Source organism: Gavialis gangeticus, unplaced genomic scaffold, assembly GCF_001723915.1.
Source record: "Gavialis gangeticus isolate Ggan-Ray unplaced genomic scaffold, GavGan_comp1, whole genome shotgun sequence".
Classification (NCBI taxonomy): Eukaryota; Metazoa; Chordata; order Crocodylia; family Gavialidae; genus Gavialis; species Gavialis gangeticus.
The window spans coordinates 11879903-11889740 of NW_017729007.1; the positions used below are offsets into that span (position 1 = coordinate 11879903).

At 42.9% G+C, this 9838-nt stretch overlaps 1 long non-coding RNA gene across 1 annotated transcript in view; it reads right to left on the reverse strand.

The window, feature by feature from the left end:
* The window catches only part of LOC109292062, a 14680-nt gene extending 9792 nt beyond the window's left edge, over positions 1-4888 (reverse strand). Inside the window, exon 1 of the long non-coding RNA XR_002096035.1 lies at positions 4879-4888. This is a non-coding gene — a long non-coding RNA (uncharacterized LOC109292062). The remainder of the gene's footprint in view (positions 1-4878) is intronic.
* Between the last annotated feature and the right edge of the window lie 4950 nt (positions 4889-9838).

Here is a 9838-nt window from a genome sequence, read left to right on the forward strand (position 1 = left end):
GCTTTCCTGAAGTCAAGGACTTCTGTGTTGCTGACTGACCTGCCAGCTTTATGGCGGATGATGGAGGATTGCTGACAAGAGATGAGATCCACCTGATGAAGAGAGGGAACAGCATCTTCACAGACAGGCTCACTAACCCAGTGAGGAGGGCTTTAAACTAAGTTTGCTGGGGGAGAGAGACCAAAGCCTCAAGGTAAGTGGGGAAGTGGGAGACCTGGAGGAACAGCAAACTGGAAGGGGCAACAGGGGAGGTGCTCTCATACTTCCTGAGAAATCAGGGCAATCAGCTGTACACAAATGTATGGAGCCTGGGAAACAGGCAGGGAGAATTGGAAGTCCTTGTACAGTCACAGAACTATGACATGACTGGAATAGCAGAGACTTGGTGGGATAGTTCTCATGACTGGAGCATTTTCATGGTTGGGTACAAACTGTTCAGGAAGGACAGGTGGGGAGAAGAGGAGGGAGAGTTGCACTTTATTTAAAAGAGCCATATGATTGCTCAGAGCTCCAGGATGAAAATGCAGATAGGCTTGTTGAGAGTTCCTGGGTTAGGGTCAGAGGTGAAAGCAACAAAGGTGATGTCGTGGTGGGGGTTTGCTATAGACCACCAGACCAGGAGGAAGTGATGGATGAGGCTTTCTTCAAACAGTTAGCAGAGTTTCCTGATCACAGGCCCTGGTTCTCATGAGGGACTTCAAAATCACCCTGGCAATACAGCAGTGCACAGAAAATCCAGGAAGTTTTTGGAGCGTGTTGGGGACAACTTCCTGGTGCAAGTGCTGGAGCGGCCAACTACAGACTGTGCTTTTCTTGACCTGCTGCTCACAAACAGAGATGAATTTGTGGGGAATGTAGTAGTGTATGGCAACTTGCACAGCAGTGACCATGAGATGATTGAGTTCAGGATCCTGAGGAAAGGAAGGATTGACAGCAGAAGAGTAAGAACCTGGGCTTCAGAAAAGCAGACTTTGACTCAACTCAGGGAACTGATGGGTGGGATCCCCTAGGAAGCCAAACTGAGGGGGAGACCTCAGTCCCTGGAAAAGTCACGGAACAGATTCTCAAGGAATCCATTTTTAAGCACTTGGAGGAGAAGGTGATTAGGTACAGTCAGCATGGATGCACCAAGAGCAAGTCATGCCTGACCAACCTGATTGCCTTCTATGATGAGATGACTAGCTCTGTGAATGCAGAAAGAGCAGTGGACATGATACACTTTGAATTTAGCAAGGCTTTTGATATGGTTTCCCACAACATTTTTGCAGACAAGCTAAGGAAGTATGGGCTTGATGAATGGACTGAAAGGTGGATAGAAAACTAGCTCAGAGAGTAGTAATCAATGGCGTGATGTCTAGTTGGCTGCTGGTATAAAGTGGAGTGCCCCAGGGGTTGGTCCTGGGGCCAGTTTTGTTCAATATCTTCATCAATGACTTGGAAGATGGCACAGAATGCCCCCTCAGCAAATCTGCAGATGATGCCAAGTTGGGGGGGAGTAGTAGAGATGCTGGAGGGTAGGGATAGGCTTCAGAGTGACCTAGACAAATTGGAGGATTGGGCCAAAAGGAATCTCATGAGGTTTAACAAGGATAAGTGAAAAGTCCTGCACTTAGACGGAACAATCCCATGTACCAGTACAGGTTGGGGATGGCTGGCTGGACAAGGACCTAAGGGTTACAGTGGACAATAAATTGAATATGAGCCAGCAGTGTGTCCTTGTTGCCAAGAATGCTAATAGTGAAGTGGGCTGCATTGCTAGGTGTTGCCAGTAGGTCAAGAGAAGTGTTTATTCCCATCTAGTCAGCGCTGGTGAGTATTGTGTTCAGTTTTGGGCCCCCCACTACAGAAAGGATGTGGACAAATTGGAGAGAGTCCAGTGGAGAGTGACAAAATGGTGAGGGGACTGGGGAACATGACTTTTGAGGAAAGACTGAGGGAACTGGGCTTATTTGGTCTAGAGAAGAGGAGACTGAGAGGTGACTTAATGGCAGTCTTCAACTATGTGAAGCGGGGTTTGAAAGAGGATGAAGCTAGACTAATTCTCAGTGATGGCAGATGACAGAACAAGGAGCAATGCTCTCAGGTTGCAGCAAGGGAAGTTTAGGTTAGATATTAAGAAGAATTTTCTCACTAGGAGGTTAGTAAAACACTGGAAAAGGTTACCCAGAGAGGTGGTAGAAGCTCCATCCTTGGAGGTTTTCAAGACCCAGCTGGACAAAGCTTTGGCTGGGATGATCTTGTTGGGGATAGTCCTGCTTTGAGCATGGAGTTGGGCTAGATGACCCACTGAGGTCCCTTCCAACCCTAACTTTCTACGATCATGTTAGACAATGTAACATGAATGAGAGAGAAACAGCTTGCCTTTCTCAGGTTTGCTGTGCACTTCTCCAAGTGTATGGATATTTTTGCAGCACTCTGTGATGTCAAGAATGGATTCTGGAACACTGAATTAGAAGAGCCATTTAACTACTCAACAACCTTTGACACACTTTTTGGCATGTACAACTGGGCACGAATGACTATAAACATCAGCCGAGCCCCAGAGACATTCCCAAATGAACCAGACACAAAGGGGACACACCCAATTATCAAGATTTTAACCAAGGGTATTCTTGTTGTAGGAGGAAACATCAAGAAAAAGACAATTCTGGACCATGATCCAAAGTTGTTACAATGAACTGGGAAAACGGCCTTATCTTTTGTTAATGTGTGCGACTGCTTCCTTTTTCAAGCTTATATTACTACCTGTCTGAATGCACAGGGTTGGATCAGAAACTTAGGGAGCATGCTGCAAATATGGGGAATAAGCTAGACATGCCAGAGCTATGGACAGAAAGCTTAAATTCAGCTAAGTATGACTTGGGGCTTTTTGTGACTTAAAAACCTTTTCTTGTTTTTGTGATTTGCCTTAAATGCTTTGTACCTTTGCAGAATGAGTAAAAACCTTATTTTTTAAACAGCACTTAGTCAATTTAAGCAGGTGCTGTCACAGGCTCCTAGGCAAAACCCCTTCAAGATGCAGCCAAGTGGACATCCTGAAGTTTGTGCTATATATAGCTCTAATTTAGTTAGTCTAAAATGGAAAAACCTACTCTGCCTTTATGCTGAAGTAGTTGTGGTCCATACAGGGCTGTAACCAAGACTCTAAACTAACAGGAGCAAACACCGTAGATTCTCCCCAAGAAGCAGAGGCTGGAGATTTCTGGGGATGAACTTAGCATGACTTCAAGAAGGAACTGAAGCACAGTTAGCCCTGTAACTATGGCTGCTATGATCAATCCTGTATCACTGGTGGGGGCAGAGGGTTGGGCTGAACGCAGACAAGTTAAAAATGAGGAGAACTGAAGCACAAGTTGACTTCTGAGGGACTCTTGATAATTTTTAGGAAACTGAGGGTGCTTATACACATGCTTCAGTGTATTCTAATTAGAACACACTGATTAATTAAGTCTGTTCCACATTCTAATTAGCATGCTCTAACATTGCTGCAGCGTAACACGTATAAGCCCCTGTGTGTTCAAAAGTGCAGGGGTGCTTTAACTAAAGCTTGTTAAATGAGCTTTCGTTAAGTGTCCCGCAGCCATTTTTAAACATACAGGGGCTTAATATACATGATGGTGCAGTGTTTTAATTAGAGTGGATTTCCAGGAGCCACTAATTAAAATGCACCTCTCCTTCCACAAGCACACGTATAGACACCCTGAGAGCCATGAGGGAGATGCTGAAACCAGAGGATGTGAAATGATTTAGAGAATGGCCAGCAAGTGGTAACTGAAGCATAAGCAGTCTTCTCCTGAAAGAAAAGAAAAGTGAATGTAAAGACAGCCCAAAAATTGATGGGAAAGGAAAAAAGATGGGAGGGATTCATATATAACAACGCTGGTACTTCACTGTATGCTCTCTCTTCTTAAGTAATCATAGAATTATACAAAATTAGGGTTGGAAGGGACCTCAGGAAGTCATCTGGTCCAACCCCCTGCTCAAAGCAGGACCAGCCCTAGCTAGATCATCTCAGCCAAGGCTTTGTCTAGCTGGGTGTTAACAACCTCCAAAGATGGAGATTTCAGTCTCTCTGGGTAGCCTGTTCCAGTGATTTACTACCCTCCTAATGAGAGAGTTTTTCCTAATATCTAAGCTAAACTTCCACTGCTCCAACTTGAGACCATTGCTCCTTGTTCTGTCAATTGCCACCACTGAGAACAGTCTAGCTCCATCCTCTTTGCAAACCCCCTTTCAGGTATTGAAGGCTGCTATTAAATTCTGTCTTGGTTTTCTCTTCTCCAGACTAAATAAATAAGCCCATTTCCCTCAGCCTCTCCTCAGAAATCATGTTCCCCAGCCCCCTAGCCATTTTTGTTGGGGGTCTCTCCAATTTGTCTACATCCTTTGTGTAGTGGAGGGCCCAAACTGGACACAGTACTCCAGATGTGGGCACATCAGCGCTGCACTTCTCTTGATCTGCTGGCAGTGCTCCTACTAATGCAGCCCACTATGCCTTTAGCCTCCTTTGCAATAAGGACATACTGTTGGCTCACATTCAGCCAAGCTGAGGGTTGGCTGTAACCAGCAGGTCCTTTTCAGCAGAGCTGCTATTTAGCCAGTCAGTCTCTAGCCTGTCTCAGTGCATGAGATTGTTTCATCCTAAGTGCAGGACTTTGCATTTGTCCTTATACAACCTCATGAGATTTCTTTTGGCCCAATTCTCCAGTTTGTTAAGTCTTTCTGAATCCTAGCTCTACCCTTCAATGCATCAACTACTCCCTCTCAACTTAGTATCACCTGCAAACTGGCTGAGGGTGTGCTCCATCCCATCTTCCGGGTCACTGATAAAGATATTGAACAAAACTGGTCCTAGAACAGACCCCTTGTGTACTCTACTTAATATCAGCTTCCAACTAGACATTGAACCATTGATTACTACCCTATGAGCCTGAATATTCAGCTAGTTTCTATCCCCCTACAGCCCATTCATCTAATCCATACTTCCTTAGCTTGCTTGCAAGGATGTTGTGGGAAACTGGATCAAAAGCCTTGCTAATGTTAAGGTATATCATGTCCACTGGTCTCCTTGCATCCACAGAGCCAGTCATCTCATCATAGAAGTCAATCATGTTGGTCAGGCCTGACTTGCCCTTGGTGAGTCCATGCTGAGAGTTCTTAATCACCTTCTCTTCCAAGTGCTTAGAAATGGACTCCTTGAGGATCTGATCCATGATTTTTCCAGGGACTCAGGTGAGGCTGACTGGTCTGCATCTCCCTGGATCCTTTTTCTTTTTCTTAAAGATGGGCACTATATTTGCCCTTTTCCAATCATCTGGGATCCCTCCCAATCATGAGGTTTCAAAGATAATAGCCAGTGGCTCTGCAATCACATCAGCCAACTCCCTCAGCACACTCAGGTGCAGTGCATCTGGCTCCATGGGCTTGTACACATCTGACTTTTCTAAATAATCCCTAACCTGTTCTTTCAGCTCATCTCCTCCCCAAACTGTGCTGTCCAGTGCAGTAGTCTGGGAAATGACCTTGCCTGTGAATACTGAGGTGAAAAGGCATTGAGCACTTCAGCCTTTTCTGCATCATCTGTCACTACATTGCACTGTTCCCTATTCAATAAAGAACCCACACTTTCCCTGATCTTTCTCTTGTTGCTGGCAAACTTGTAGAAATCCTTTTTGTTACCTTTCACATCCCTTGCTAGCTGCAACTCTAATTGCACTTTGGCCTTGTTTCATCCCTGCATGCCTGAGCAATAGTTTTAGAAGTGGGGAGTCCTTTCAAGTTTGTACCCCTCTGCTGCTTCTCCCTTGCTGGTGTGCAAATGCAGGAATTGGCCCCCGGGCACTGGAGACCAACAGTATGCCACTAAGTTTGGGAAATTTTTCACTGGGGGTGGCAAAAGGCACATTTCAGATACCAAAATGACCAGTGGTAGGCCACACAATTAATTTAAAAAACAGCACCTTATTTACTTATGAATAATATATCAATCTTTGTATGGGAGCATGGGAGCTAGGGGCATAGCCTCTGAATCAGATCTTCCTAGGCCCTTAATGCTGGAGGTTGCAAGCGAGAGAACAGTGAAAAAAACACTGGTCATACCCTATTCACTCTCCTTTTCAGCATCCACTCTCTGCCACTGTGTGATACAGGATACTGGGCAAGATGAACCTAGAATCTGACCCAGTAAATAATTGTTCTTATACATAATAAATACTAACAACTATTTAAAATGGAAATGTTATTTTTTTACTGCTGTTCTTTCCTTGAACTATCCAAATAACAACCTTTGCTGTAGCCCACAGATGAAAAATATAACTAATTTTAACCCAGAAAATTCAGTGGCGGGAAATAAGAGGGCAGAAGAGAAACCATTATACAACTTTAACCATAGACATAGTAGGAATACAAGACTCCAAATCTGCAAAAATTATTTATCTACTTAACTTTGTGGACTCTGAGTGGTCCTATTGACAGCAAGTGAACCAGTATAGGACTTTCAAAGTTTTGAGTCTGAGTCAGTGGCTCTCAGATGGGGATCACAGCACCCTCGGGTGCAGAGAGGACCTTTCAGGCACCTTCACTGCTGCTGCTATGGAGTGAAATTGCTGTACACACCTCTGTTTTCAGGAGGTGCATTGGAGACAAGGGGCTGCAGCAGAAAGACACTTATGCAGGCCTCACATTATGCAGGCTGGTACGCTTTTCTGTTGCAGCTGTTCCTAGTTTAGTTCTAACGTGTCTCCTGAAAACAGAGGTGCATGGGCAGTTTCACCCTATTGCAGTGGTACCCAAAGATAAGTGTCGTCACCACCAGGTAGAACCAGGCAGAACCATGGTGTGTGCCTCCATTTTAAGGAAACATTTTGGAGCTATTTTGCAGCATAAATGGTATGCCTGCCTGCATAATGTAATGTAAGTAGATGCTCCTTTCTGCTGCAGTCACTTGTCAATTCAGCTCTAGCATGCTCCCAGTTTCCAGGAGACACTGTGCAGGGTCAGACCAGAAAGGGCTGCAGCAAGAGAAAATGCTTTTGCCAGTCACTTCCCAATCTGGCTCTGTAAGAGGTACACAGTTCAGTTCCACTTGTTTGTGGCACTGCGATTAATACAATACAGTACAATACAATACTTAAATTCTAATATATTAATACAATTTGCATAGTATAATATGCACAATATATTTAAATGAGTATTTTTAATGAGGTAATACTAAATTTTGAAAATTTTTGGAGGGGTGCCTTGAATCCAGAAGTTGAGAACCACTGGTCTAAACTTATTAAAAGTATACATTTAATTAAACTGAGATTCACAGAGAAGTAATTGTAGTTCTTTCTGGCTCCAGAGATACCCATTTCCAGAGTTCTCCAGCAGTATATCAAGTTTCAAACACACCAGGAAAAACCCTTGTGGATTTACTCTAATGCAACAACAATTTCTATCTGCTTCTGAGAGGGTGTGTCTACACATTCATTAATGTATGGTACTTACGGCGCATTAAGTTTAGTACTCGGTTTACCAAGTACTAAATCAATGCACAGTAACTTATGCTACTGCTCAGTAGTGCTGGTGCATGGGTTTTTAGTGATGTTTACTGCGTAGTAGCTTAATACTACTGTGCAGTAGTGTATTAACACGGTTTTTGCCTGGCACGCCACTGTGCAGTGTTACTAGGCTACTGTGCAGTTAGTGTCTTGTGTAGATGGGCCCAGAGAGTTTCAAATTAATCCTTTAATGTACTGAACTTACACTAAAGCATTATTGAATAGCATTCTGTCTTCTGATGTTATGTTCTGAAGTGTTGAACCTGAATGCTAAATCTGGAGAGATGCCAAAATATAGATGTTGAGGGCTCCTATACACGTGTAGGAAGGTTGCTCCAATGTGCTGCAATTACAGCATGTTGGAACAGATTTGATTAACTGAGATTGCTGCAACAGGGTAATTACTGTGCTCCATCAGACTCCAGCGTCACGTGTATCAGCGTCCCCACACTGAAAAATGGTGGCGGGGTGCTTTAACTAAAGCTTGTTCAAGGAGCTTTAGTTAAAGTGCCCCCGCTGCCATTTTTCAGTGTGGGGACGCTGATGCACATGATACTCTAGACACTTCAATTAGCGTGACTTTCAGAGCTAGTTTAGTTGATAAAGGTCTGCAGCCAATGTGGCATGTGGCTTCCACCATCGAGAAGTTAGTTGGCCCTGTCCTAGTATAAACTAGTGTTTTATTTGAGTCTGAATGTATTTTTAGTATTGATAATGCTTTGAAGTCACTAACAAACATTTCTATTGACTTAAACAGGGCAGGTCTGGGACTTCTCATAGTTCTAATGGCTTTTGGATTAGGACCTAATATAGTAAGAAGGCTCAATTAAATCCTTCACAAAGTTTGTTCCTAAAACTTGTTTTTTTTCATTTCAACATTTAACCTGTAACTTTTCACTCATTAATTAAAGCAAAAATCTCCACCTTTCTGTTTGATCAAATTACCACTGATTTTATACAAACTTCTTAATAGTTTTTTTTTTGTAGCAGCATATAAAATTTCGTAACATGTTCATACCCAAGTGGCTCTATTCCCACACATAAAGACAGGTACCTAAGCAATTCGTCCACCCCACTGACAACATCTGCGTCATCTATGATGCAGGAGACATATGTCTGCCTGTTTATAGACACATAGGAAGCTATCGCACATAGTCCGCAGTCCATCTGACTGAATAAATCCTGTGCATTACAATAAACCATAGCGCCTAATTCATTGCTCCCTGACACCAGGTTTTATACTTACGTAACTCCATCGACTTCAGTAGAATTACTCCTGGGTTACGTGAGCTTAACGTAGGAGAAAAATCAGGGCTATAGTTTCCAAAAGTATCATGTTGTTTTCCAGTTAATTTATGATAGCTTTCATATAGGTTTCATGAGGAGAATTGTTAAAGATGTCTGTCATGTAATTCCATTGATAATTTTTCCAATCTTATTCATCTCACTAAGGCATGATGTTAATTTATATGTGAAGAATAGTTATTCAAATAAGAAAAATAATTCTGTATGGTGTAATGAAGAACACACTTTCTTGTCTATGTCTTTGGGACTATAGTGAACCACAGGAAAATCCAGATATTAATGTGCATATAATAAGTTTGTAACAGCAACATCTGCATTCTTGCAGACATACTTGTTTGTTTGGCTTTGGACTTCCCTGGCCTGTAGGCTGAAAATTTCATTATGCAAAAATAATGAAATAATGCATATAAATTTAATCCTGCTGTAGCAGGAGGGTGGTCTGAATGATTTAACATTGTGAGCTTTTCCTATTAAATGTCCATGGCTTTCCTTGTTGTTTGGAATTTGTGCTGTTACATGTACAGCAGTTTGTGGATCAGTGTGAAGGTTTTAATTTTTATTTTGCATAGAGTTACCAGTAATTATCTTCATAAGAAAATCTTATTCAAAAGTCTTACAAAAGTCTGTTTTGTCAACAGTAACCGTTATCAGCTAAACTTATAAGCACATCAAGGTTAGTTTGACAGGACCTATTTTTCATAGAACCCTGTTGATCAACATTAATTACGTTTACTGTTTTTTGCATTCCAAAGCAGCCTTTCTATGATTTTGAATGTCAGACTAAATCATAAAATCATAGAATCAATGAGTCGGAAGGGACCTAGACAGATCATCTAGTCTGACCCCCTGCCATGGGCAGGAATGAGCACTGGGGGTGGGAGGGGTCGTAAGACCCCAGCCAGGTGCCTGTCCAGTTTCCTCTTGAAGATCTCCAGGGAAGGCGAGAGCACCACCTCTCTGGGAAGCCTATTCCAGGCTCTGGCCACCCTTAC